The sequence below is a fragment of the Mastomys coucha genome, unplaced genomic scaffold (genome assembly GCF_008632895.1).
Source record: "Mastomys coucha isolate ucsf_1 unplaced genomic scaffold, UCSF_Mcou_1 pScaffold16, whole genome shotgun sequence".
NCBI classification, from domain to species: Eukaryota; Metazoa; Chordata; class Mammalia; order Rodentia; family Muridae; genus Mastomys; species Mastomys coucha.
In genome coordinates, this window is record NW_022196898.1 from 90,364,174 (window position 1) to 90,376,666 (window position 12,493).

The window sequence follows — 12,493 nt, forward strand, 5'->3', positions numbered from 1 at the left end:
TTCCTAACCTAAGAGTCGAAAATGTCAGGATTTCTTGTCTCTAGCCTCTGAACTTTGTACCAGCATCCTCCCCAGGTTCTCCAGCCTTCCTTCTTTGACCGAGTTACATTATAAGCCCAATGCTTATGGAGCTTTGGGGATGGGACTGAGCCCTGCAGCTGACATCTCAGGGTCTCCAGCTCACAGATGGCCTATTGTGACACTCCTCAGCTTTGGTGATGGCATTAGGCAATTCCCCTAGTCCCCTCGAATAGCTTTATGCCTGTCTGTGTCTCTCCACCTTATTGTTTCTTGCTATCTAGGGGACCTTGACTGAAGACTTCATTTTTATTTAATCATCTCTGTAAAGATCCATTTTTTAATAAGGTTGTATTCATGGGTACTGTGGGGGGGGGCAGGGATTAGAGCTTCAGCACATCCTTTTTGGAAAGTAAAATTTAACCCATGTTAGCAGAATACTTAAAATTTCTGTATGTTAGTATAGAAAAATTTCCCTGCAGAAATATGTGCCATTACTAAAGACTATTGTATTAAATTGGTTAAAATTATCAGCTTATAATATATGAAAAATAACTGAAATTGTGCATGAACCCCAATGACAATTTTATATGTTATCTGGTCAAATTACTTTTATATAACATATTTTCTCATTTTTCATTCATTTCTGCAAGTTCATCTGCACATTCTTTAAGATATGCTAAATAGATGATTATATTGAGTAGCGATGCATTTTTGAGCTTCTTAATTTTTATATATTTTAGTTCATTTGTTATTTCCACATTAGTATAAGATTTCCTGAGTAGAAGCTATGACCCCAGAATGGTAAGCTAGCGAGAGTATTGTTTTGTGTGTGCTTTAACTGGGAATTATTCTGTAATTTTTATCATTAAATATGACGATTGCTACAGACTTACAATATTTCTCAAGTTAAGAAAATCTATTTCTCGTCATGATTTTAGAGATCTTTTAAATTAAATTTTGAGGGATCATTACTTTTGCTGCAAACTGTTAAAAATGTTATATGGTTTTATTTCCCCCTTCATACCAAGTCGAAAAGATAAAAATGGAGCAGTAAATAAAATCCAGGCTGTGGGAGCAGAGAAAGAAGCACAAAGGCAGCCTGGGATGGCTGTGTGCTTCTATTGCTTTGAAAGTATAAAATAGGTGAATGTGGAGAGCCACCTTAGAGTTGGTAATAATACAATATGATCAATAATAGTTACCACTGACCCACAAATCCCTCCAAAACAGTAGAAATAAAGGGCATATATATTTCATCCTGTGGTTTATAAAGTATAATTACGTTCTGATTTCAGATGAAGCACTAGAACCAATAGCAAAACACTGGATAATGAAGGGAAGACACTCATAGCATGTTATTGTTTACCACTGCAACTAGATGCTTGACTTCAGCAATGTGAGGAAGGAACATTTGACTGTGAGCTGACTCGCAGTTTGAGGGCATAATCCTCTCTCTCTCTGTCTCTTTCTCTGTCTGTCTCTGTCTGTCTGTCTCTGTCTCTGTCTCTGTCTCTGTCTCTGTCTCTCTCTGTGTGTGTGTGTGTGTGTGTGTGTGTTAGGGCGCCCACAGTCAGGAAGTAGAGACAGATGGATACTGTTGCTTAACTGGCACCCTGCTACTTTCTCCCCTCTTTCTATTAACGTTTACATTCAATCATTTATTGTGAGTATGCACATGCCCTGGGGTGTGCACATGTATGTGTGTGTGTGTGTGTGTGTGTGTGTGTGTGTGTGAGAGAGAGAGAGAGAGAGAGAGAGAGAGAGAGAGAGAGAGGGAGAGAGAGTGCTTAGAGGACAACTTGCAAGAGTCCATTTTGTCTCTGCATGAGTTGGATTCTAGGAATCAAATTCAGGCTTGGTGGTGTTCCCTTTATCTGATGAGCCATATTGCCACTCCCACATCCCTTTAATTGAGTCTGAGTATTTGTCCCACATTTAGGCAAGGTCTTCCCTCCGAGGTTAAATCTCAGTGGAAGGAAACTCCCTTATAGACATGTCCAGAGGTGTGTTTTTCGGGTCATTCTAAATCCAGTCAAGTTGACAATGAAGATAAACAAGCTTGTACTTTGGCCCTGAAGCTAGGATAATCAGATTTCATCTTCATTATGAGGTCATCTTCAATGGCTAGCTGGAATTCAGTCTATAGGGTGTTTCAAGTCTCTGGTGGCTACCTGCTCTTCATGTGTATAGGCTGTTTCTCTGGCCTTGTCCCTTTCTTCTTATAAGCAATGTTTTCATTGGTATTTGAAAGTTTATAGCACAGAGATGGATAAGGATCTAGGGATATGGACTAGATAAAACCTTGGCTCAAATCCACACAAAACTTCCTAAAACTTGTTTATACCAAGTGTTTGGATAGACTTTGGCACTGATCTGTCTCTTTCGATGACAGCTAGGTCTGGCTTGGATCTCTGCGCTCATCTTTTGATTATGAGTAACATCTTGTTGTTTACATTTTAGGAGCTACTTTTTGACTTCAAACCTTCTGAGTGAAAAATGCGGAGGAGCAAGGAGGTCATGGCTTCATTCCAGAGCTCCTCCGTAGTGAGGAACTCTCAGTTTTAAAAATGTCTTCACTTATGAGCCATTGGTCTCAGTTGCTGGCAGTAGGATTGCTTGTGACTGAAGGCTCAAAGTGCAACAACCAGAAAGTAATGGGCACAAATATAGCCTGGCTTGATACATACTTCTGTAAATCTCAATGAAAAAGGAATATTTCTGCTGCTTACCTACTTGTGTTTCAAGTTCTTGAAATGACTAGAGTCAGTGCTCAGAAAACGCTGTCAGTGAGTCTCTTTCACTCTGCTCGGTTCTCCCTCCATTCTCTTTCCCAACACTCATCTCAGTGCCCAGTGAGTATGTAGGAGACAGATGGGCCAAAAGTACTTAGTTCCTAGTACTTTATGAGTACTTTGCAAATGATTATTATTTTTTGATGTTAGTTGAAACTGACCCGCAGTTTCACGAACTGGGTTCTGCCTCGACCGAAGGGAGAAAGGAGACCTGAAACACAGAGTTCGAGAACAAAAGGACACCGGAGCCAAGTTGAGGGTTTCCAATCAAGGCTCTCTTTTACTTGGGGGGTTCAGCAATTATATACAAGAGAACATACTGAATCTCTGGTTACAACAACATTTGAATAACATAAGGAATTAGGGAAGAGTCAGGAAGAGTCGGAGCAAAGTCTAGGAGGATGTCAAAGGGAAACCGGCTGCAGGGCTAAAGGTGTAAACTCAGGGTGTCTGGCAGGTCTCAGCTCCGGGGAATGGCTGGAGGCGCAGTCCACAGTGGGGGAGGAGGTCAACAGTGGATGTCTTCAGGCTGTATACTTGCCAGTCAGCAGGCGCACAGCAGGCATGAATTGAGTCTGCAGTGGCAAACTCCGACGTCTTGCAGCTGAGGGACCCCAACAGTTAGTATATGCATATGGTGTGTATACTGTGCATGTGTTGAGTCTAGGAGCAGTTATGTGTGTATGTGTGCTCAGGCACAGAGGCCAGAGGAGGATGCCCAGTGTCCTGTGTGATCATTCTTGTTCTCACTGTCTTGATACAGGCTTACTCGCAGTTCCTGGAGCTAGCTAAGCTGGTGCCCAGCAAACCCCAGAGATTTTCATGTCCCTACCTTTCGCCTACACTGGAGGTCTAGGAGCTTGTGGCCACTCCTGGACTTTTTGGTGGATGCTCGTGATACTGAAACTCAGGTCTTCATGTTTGCATAGCCAATGCTCTTACTTAAAGATCTCTGTCCAGCAAGTCATCAGTTTTTTTTTTCTATAATGAGATAAGCACAAGTTTTTCTGTCATTTGCTATCACAAGACAGAGAGCATTATAAAGGAGATCTCCATCTTGATTCCTCCTTGTGGTCAGAGATTAGAGAAATGGCCTTAATAACAGATGTGAGATTCAATTTTTAGTGGCTTTGCTATAAAAACAGTGGAACAAACTGGAGGGGTTTGGTTCACACACGATGAAAAGGAGCAGCAGACAACCTGAAGACTGTATAAAAGGCTAACTATTTAAATAACAAATAACACATAAAGATTTTTTCTACTTTTAAGGTCTGATTTTTCTAAGTTCCCACATAAAAATTCCTTTTTATAATGGGTAAGCTGCCTTTCTCAGCTGAGTACTGTCATTCCCAAACAACCCTAGAGCTAAAAATTTTAAGTGCTGTCACCCAGAATTGCTAAACAGAACTTACTCTTTAATTTGTCTGCCACTCTTTCTGTCACTTCCCTTGCACTTTTATGGTAAGGCATTCGTTCAACTGTCATATCTCAAGTCCTTTAAAATAGAAAGCAAAAGCCCCAATTCACTCTGACAATGGCCAGAAAGGTCACCTACAGTTGCTGGGGGCTCTTTGACCTAAAACTGTGGGGTAAACCCCACTGTTTTAAAGGGTGAGTTAATAGGGTGTCAGTAAGCTTTTCTTCATTGGGTGAAATAATCGAGATAGTTAACTTAGGAAGAGTAGAAGTTCATTATAGACATGGCTTTGGAGGGTCTGGTGTGAAGATCATTTGGACCTTTGGCAAGGGGATACTTCATGACTGGGGTCACATAGTGGGGCAAAACCACAGACTTCATGACCAGAGAAGAAAGACATAACAGGTTGCTAGGAAAGCCTCCAAGGGCATGCTCCAGTGAGCTAAAGGCCTCCTATAGACCTCCCTCCTACAGCTTCCATCACTTCCTAGAAGCACCACCCTGGGGACCAAGCCTTTAAGACATAGATTCAAACCATGACAAGTAGCAAACCCTCCCTCTTTCTAGATGAATGACCTAGATGAATGGTTCTAAGGTCTGTCAGTAAGTGACAAAATCTGGACAATTAAGAATAAAAGGATGGAGGTAGATTGAAGCCAGGTATCTATAAGTTTTGTTAAGATTCTACTTAACAAATGGTTTGTTATAGTACAACACCATCTTGTCTGGACTCTGGCGGAGAATTAGGGTTCAGGAAAGGGATCATTTTGTCGTTCTAGATGATGTTGTTGCAGAAGATTGTCTATACCCTGTCCCTAAGTGTACAACTTAGCCTGACCCCTGGGTCTACTTGACCATTTCCCCACACTGTCTTAGAGCCCAAGACCCTTATCTTCCATCAAACTCAAAGTCTTCAAGATGGAGGAGGAGGAGCTAAGTTTACCTCCAGTCCATTGCCTCAGGCCCTAGAGACCTCCAGGTACGGTTTCACAGAGAATGCCTGCAGCGACTCTCACTACCAGCTTGACTGTATTTCGAATCTTACAGGAGGCTGAGGCAGACCTCTGGGTTTCTGAGAGGAAACCTCACCCTGAGTGAAGGGGAACTCCACAGTGAATGTAGGTAGCACCATCTTATGAACTCATAGGTTCTGGGCAGGGACTGGGCAGAATAAAAGGGCACAAAGAAGCAAGTCAGAGCGTATTGGTGGTTCCTCTTTCTCTGTTTCCTGGGTGACCATGGACTGAGCACTCCTCATTTACACATGTGTACTGAGCTGTTCTGCCTCACCTACATCATCAGAACCCCCCTGCAACTGTGAGTCAAAATAGTGCCCCCATCCTTCAGTTATTTATATCAGGTATTTTGGCTACAGCATCAATAAAGGTGAGAAACACAGCACCAGTCTCAGGCCTTTACTTCAGAAGCTGTACAGGATTAATAATGCCTACTATCTATTTTAGATTTTCAAATACACATGACTTTTAAAATAAACTCAACGATAGAGGTTTGAGGTCTGTGACACACTGCTGACACTCCATCTACATGTTATTCCCTCCTACACCATAGGATACAGATTAAGTTTTAGAAATGTAAACAAGTTGCTTTTACAGGTTTTTTATGAAGGTATCAACAGCTGGGGGCGGGGGACATGCCAACCTCTGAGAGGTATTATAGAGTGCTATGTAGAAAACAGGAACAGAGATTTCAATCTTCTTACTATGGCTTGAGTGCCCCTCCCCCAAAGTTTTATATGTAGAGTCTTAATTCTTCAATGTGGTGGTCACAAGGCTGGGGTGATGGTATCAGATGCCCCTCACGCATGGATCCATGCCTTCCTCTCAGGAATCAGTTAGTTACTTAAGGAACTTGCCTCCTCCCTCTATTCTCTAGCACACCCCCCTTTCCTTTCCAGTTTCTTCCATGCTAAGAGGCAGCTCAAGGCTTTCACTGAATGCTGTTCTTATTTTGGTTTCCCAAACTCCTAATCTGTGTGTCACAATCTCCTTTATAAATTACTGTGTTGGGTATTTTGTTAGGATCATTGAAAACAGACAGAGATGCTTCTCCCGTAGAAACTTAGATATACACCAGCTATCTCTGTCTGGAGCTTGGCTTGTATTTGCCCTGGGATATGAACAAGTGAGGAACACATATTTTTCTGACTGGCTTCCCTTCTCTTTGTGAATTTTCGTTAAGGTTCATTTTAGGAACTTGCACCTATACCTTAAGATTCTTTATTGATGAGAGGCTCTGCTTCAATACATACTCAGTCATTCAGAACTCTGAGGCCAAGGTACTTTCCGAGTGCCAGCAACATGTTTGAATTTCTAGACTAAAGTCTTCCTTTCATTCGTTAACCTTTTATACTTGCGTGGGATGTTTATCAGGCACAATTCTGAAAGTTCACATACAGGCAATGTGTAGTGTGGGCTTAATAGATCACATTAATAAACTCACACTTAATAACTGCACTAAAAGCTCCTTCCATCTGGATTTACTGGCACTAAATGGAGACATTACAGAACTTTGGGAATTTGATCAAGGCGCCGGATACTAATCTTAGATTACAAAACCATGGAATCTAACTGCTTAAACATGGGAAAACAAAGCAACGAAGGACAGGCTTTTGGTAAAAGCACTGCAGTGTGGATTAATAATTAATATGCTGAATGTACTTTATAATAAACTCCATCCTAATGGATTTCTTTTGATAGCTGAATTGGCAGTGGTTTCTCTCATGACTCCATGGACTCAATTCTTCAACATTCTGTGCTAGATTTATTGGGTTAAACTTCAACGGCCTGTTATTATAGAACTATTTAAATCCATTTGGAAAGCATAATTAATTAAAGATATTGATAGAGATTATAAAAATCATACAGAAATTGACAATGATACAAAAAAGAAATTATGAAGCGAGGTCTTTAAGGGGAGAGTGCCACCATCCACTCTGGTGGTCGGAAACAGCTAATGTTTTCCACGAAGATATGTTTGAAATTTATCATACATAGACAACACAGATGAGAAACCCAGGGAACGAGTCTAAAAATAACCGCATGTTTTAGAAATAAGCCGCAAAAGTTGTGATTTGCATCAATTCTGAAGGCAGAAATTAGAAGTAGACATGAGAAGTAAACATGGGAAATATCCCATTTGTGATGGTTTCCAGTCTAGTACTTAGGCACTTTTTTTTTTCAGAAATTGAATATAAATCCTATGAGAACCTTCCAGAACACATGGAGAATTGCAGACCATATAGATTTTTGTCCTAGCAAAGATAGTTTGTCTTTTCCGATCTTGGCCTCAACCTTGCAGTACTTGCGTTGGTTTATATTTGCATAGGGTACTCCTTCCTTAGAAGAGGGTCGTTCTGTAGTTAAGATGTGAGGTCACTGTGAAACATATCATTTGTCACTTGTTTTCAGAGTCCCTTAATCCCTATTCCTGGTTAATTATCATGTCGCATTCATATCAAGGTATACCTGTCACAAAGGGGGTTTGTTTTTAATGTTGTGATGCTGTTCATAATTTTTAGAAGCTCACTTAAAGCATTACTGTATTTTATGAGCATATTTACATAGGAAAAACACAGCACTGATGTCATTGGTGACTTTTGTGAGAAGAACAAAGACTAGGATATCTGTCACTAGGGGCCTGCTTCTTTCATGCACACAGTTTTACTTATCCTTACAACAACCTTGGAAATGCATGCACACTGTAGCTTACAGACACAGCTCCTCTATGTTCTTCTCCGAAACAACTGGGCACCCTCTATATTTCAGCTACTTCAAATATATGAGTGATTTCTAACACTGGCCAGTGTGGGAATAAAAATGTAAAACACGTAGATTATATTGAAATTTCGGATGTTTCATTGTTAATTAGAAAGGGATGCAGGTTAGAGCAAGGTGGACAGAGGTGGAGGGGTTTCTGGATGAACTAAGAAGGGATGCTGGAGCAAGGCTTGGAAAGAGGGTATCTGGATGGAGAGCAACCTGAGACAGAGAATTTCTGGTTCATATAAAGATCACATGGTGGAAACACAGCTCTCAGGAAATACCCGGTGACTAGAAGAGCTGGGGCAGAGTAAAGAGAGAGAACCAAGAACCACGGGGCACTTAGCTCCCTTGGAAGGGAAGCGGGGAACCACTGCAGGACTTTGAGTAGAGGAGGGTTGCAATCTTACCTGCTTCACCAACCTGCTTTGAGATGAGATGTGAAGGGGCCAGGTTAGCTGGGAGCCCAGTCAAAAAGCTTAGGCATCAATCCAGAAGGGGAGTGAATGATGGTGGCTCAAACTGAGGAAACATCAGCAGAGCAAGAGGAGAAAAAAAAATAATTTAAACATATTTTGAATGTAGAACCAAGAGAGTTAAGTCTGGGAAGAAAGGCACATGAAAGGAGGACCATGAGAGGCTGGTTGTTTGGTTTTGCTGTTTTTGGATGTGTGGATGATTTGAAATATGTCACTCCATTGCTATAAACTTAATTTAGGGGAGGGGCAGAGAGCAAGTTCGGGAAAGGTAGAGAGGTGTGATGTTTTCTGTATTTATAGCTCTATGCATAGCAGCTGTTGAAGATGTAGACAGACTTTGAATCTGAAGTTTGGGAGACAAATCTGGAGTAGATCTGTCCCTTTGGCAGTTGTCACTATGTTGATGACATTTGAACATCTCAAACGAAAAAGACCACTAATGATATTAAATAATGGGTCTGAGGACCCCAAGAGTTGGAAGATGGTTTTGTGCACTGTGTATTCGGATGCTGATTTCTGTACTGGGAGAGAGCTGAATACAGGCTTAAACTTTGGTATTGTGATTTTTATATCTGTGACAGTGTTTTGTAAACATTCATTTCCACTTCCTTCAGATTGATTAATAAAAAGCTGAACCAGCCAATTAGCTGGGCAGAAGAGCACAGAATGGAACTTCTGATCCCGATTACGGGGTCCCAAAGGATATGAGAGGGTAGAGAGGACCAGGAGAAGAAGAGGGTGTGGAGAGACCACATGGATGGACCAGGAGGATTTGCCATGAGATCACCACGAGAGAGTAAGCCAGGAGGACACTCCTGCACCAGGGTGAGCCAGGGCAAGACTGATGGTAAGTAACAGGGCATTTGTCTGGGCATTGGCAGCGTAGTCAGGTTAGAATAGCAGCGTAGTCAGGTTAGAATAGCTCAGAACATGCTCAGCTTAGACTTGCAGCTGGTTTATAAAAATACCAGGTCTCCGTGCCTTTATTCAGGAGCTAAACCAAGCTAGAGCAGGCAAACAAATGCCCAGAAGTTATTTGAGAACAAGGGGAGGGGAGCACAGAAAACTACCCGAAAATTACTTTTACACCCAAGTGCCTTAAGCTAACACCTAAAGGCAGGAACCAATGTGCAGTTGTGGTTGTGATGGCATGTTGTGAATGACAGTAGTCCATAGCTCTGTGGTACAGGAAGCCATGGCCACCCTTCTGCAGAGAGATACTTCCAGAGAGCCTTAAGGGATGAATCCAGTGTCTAAACGGGGAGACACTGAGGGAAGAGAGCTAAGGAATGAGGTAGTTCTAGCAGGTTACAGAAGTCGGGATGGAGTCTTGTATGTTTGATGAGCAGAGGGCAGGTGAAGAAAGAATGTGGCAGAGTACGGAAGATGATCTGAAACTGAGGTAAGAGAGGCAGGCAGGGTCTGTATGAGAAACATTCCTATGAAGACCACGGACCTGGGGACAACCAGGAGCCTTTGAAAATGCTAAGAAAGACGGAAGAGCAAGGACCTATAACCGCTTCTTTGGAAAGGACGTTAGTAAGCATTTCAAGGCTAGCACAATGGAATGCCGCTTAAGACATGTAGCACACACACACACAGCAGCCGTGAGCGGGAGAAAGCAGGTGGATGTCTGTGGATGGCTAGTGTTCGTTATCACTGTGACAAAATCTAGAATCAACCTCTAGGCATGCTGGATCGTTTTTGGCTACATTTATAGGAAGACCTGTCTTAGTTGTGGGTGGGACCACTCTGTAGGTCTGGGATGCTGGGCTGGACAGAGTGGAGAAAGGGAGCCGGGCACTAGCAAGCATCCATGGCTTTCCATTCCTGACTGTGGATGCAACACAGCCAGATCCTTTAAGCTCCTGTGCTATGGCTTATGCTATGATGGAGTGTAAACTCGAACTGCAAGGTCAAAGAAGCCCTTTCTTCTTATGTTGCTCTTTGTTCCATTTTTACTCCTTATTCCTTAAGTTGATTTTATCGAGGTTATCTAGTCACAGCAACAGGAGAATAAGTCAGACAATGGCATAGTTGCAAAACAGGCTCACGAGGTCTGATTTTTTTTTCAAGACAGGGTTTCTCTGTTGTAGACATGGCTGTCCTGGAACTCACTCTGTAGACCAGGTTGGTCTCAAGTTCAGAAATCCACCTGTTCTGCCTCCCAAGTGCTAGGATTAAAGGCGTGTGCCACCACTGCCCAGCGAGGTCTGATGCTTTATCGAAGCAAGATAAACTACAACCACCATTTCAGTACTATTATTAATTTTAATATTATTAATACCATTAAATTTATTAAAAATTTAATCATACGTGGGCGGTGAGGAATAACAGGAAACAGGCAGGGTGTGTCTGGTGGTGCAGTCTTCACATTGAAAGCCGTGAAAGCCTTTTTAAATCGGGAAAAAGAGGATAACTGGGCATGTAAAATGCTGAGTAAATCACCAAAGAGCAGGCGGCTGGCTGTAGCTGCCCTGCCTCTCGATGACAGAACAGGTCGTGGCTAGTGAGTGATGACAAGCTGCTTTCTATGTACTGTGAGGCCAAAAGATGAAGAGGTTGCTGGCAAGCATTTACAGTGATTCAGGAGGGTTTTCTTTCCTTCTTTCTTTTCTGTTTTTTCTTTCTTTTACTTTTTTCTTTTCTTCCTTTCTTCCTTCTGTCTAAATGTCTGTCTGTGTGTCTTCCTTCCTTTCTTCCTTCCTTCCTTCCTTCCTTCCTTTCTTCCTTCCTTTCTTCCTTCCTTCCTTCCTTCCTTCCTTCCTTCCTTCCTTCCTTCCTTCTGTCTGTGTGCCTTTCTTTCCTTCTTTTCTTTCTTCCTTTCTTTCTTTCTTTCTTTCTTCCTTTCTTTCTTTTTTTCTTTCTTTATCTCTCTCTCCCCCTCCCCCTCTCTCTTTCTTTCTTTCTTCCTTCCTTCCTTTCTTTCTTTCTTTCTTTCTTTCTTTCTTTCTCTCTTTCTTTCTTTCTTTCTTTCTCTCTCTCTTTCTTTCTTCCTTCCTATCTTTCTTCCTTCCTTTCTCTTTCTTTCTTCCTTTCTTTCTCTCCCTTTCTTTCTTTCTTTCTTTCTTTCTTTCTTTCTCTCTCTCCCCTCTCTCTTTCTTTCTTTCCTTCTTTCTTTCTTCCTTCCTATCTTTCTTCCCTTCTTTCTTTCTTCCTTCCTTTCTATCTATCTTTCTTTCTCTCTCTCCCCTCTCTCTCTTTCTTTCTTTCCTTCTTTCTTTCTTTCCTTCTTTATTTCTTTCTTCCCTTCTTTCTTTCTTCCTTCCTTCCTTTCTCTCTTCCCTTCTTTCTTTCTTCCTTCCTTCCTTTCTTTCTTTCTTTCTTTCTTTCTTTCTTTCTTTCTTTCTCTCTCTCTCTCTCCCCTCTCTTTCTTTCTTTCCTTCTTTCTTTCTTTCTTTCTTCCCTTCTTTATTTCTTTCTTCCCTTCTTTCTTTCTTCCTTCCTTCCTTTCTCTCTTTCCTTCTTTCTTTCTCTCCCTTCCTTCCTTCCTTTCTTTCTTTCTTTCTTTCTTTCTTTCTTTCTTTCTTTCTTTCTCTCTCTCTCTCTCTCCCTTCCTTCCTTCATTCCTTCCTTCCTTCCTTCCTTCCTTCCTTCTGTCTGTGTGTCTTTCTTTCTCTCTTTCTTTCTTTCTTTCTTTCTTCCTTCCTTCCTTCCTTCCTTCCTTCCTTCCTTTCTTTCTCTCTCTCTCTCTCTCTCTCTCTCTCTCTTTCTTTCTTTCTTTCTTTCTTTGTGTTTAATGTGCTATAGTAGACTTTGTGTTTGTCTTTTCTGAAAGATTTTAGATGCTGGACAGAGCAAAGGTTGAGAATATCTAAAATAAGAAACTGTGGGCAGTCTTAGTGTTTTTCTAGTGGGTCTTATTTGTTATAATTGCCCCTTTATTAGTCCTGTAGCAAGGCTGTAATAAAGTAGCATAAAATGGGAAATTTATTTATTTTTTTTCTTTTTTTTTATTTTAGATATTTTCTTTATTTACATGCGAATTTCTCCATTCCCAGTTTC

General features: G+C 41.5%; 1 long non-coding RNA gene across 1 annotated transcript in view; it reads left to right on the plus strand.

Annotated features, from left to right (window-relative positions):
• The first annotated feature begins 259 nt into the window (after positions 1-259).
• The window catches only part of LOC116093885, a 28,556-nt gene continuing 16,322 nt past the window's right edge, over positions 260-12,493 (plus strand). Inside the window, exons 1-2 of the long non-coding RNA XR_004119873.1 lie at positions 260-366; positions 9,103-9,335. This is a non-coding gene — a long non-coding RNA (uncharacterized LOC116093885). The remainder of the gene's footprint in view (positions 367-9,102; positions 9,336-12,493) is intronic.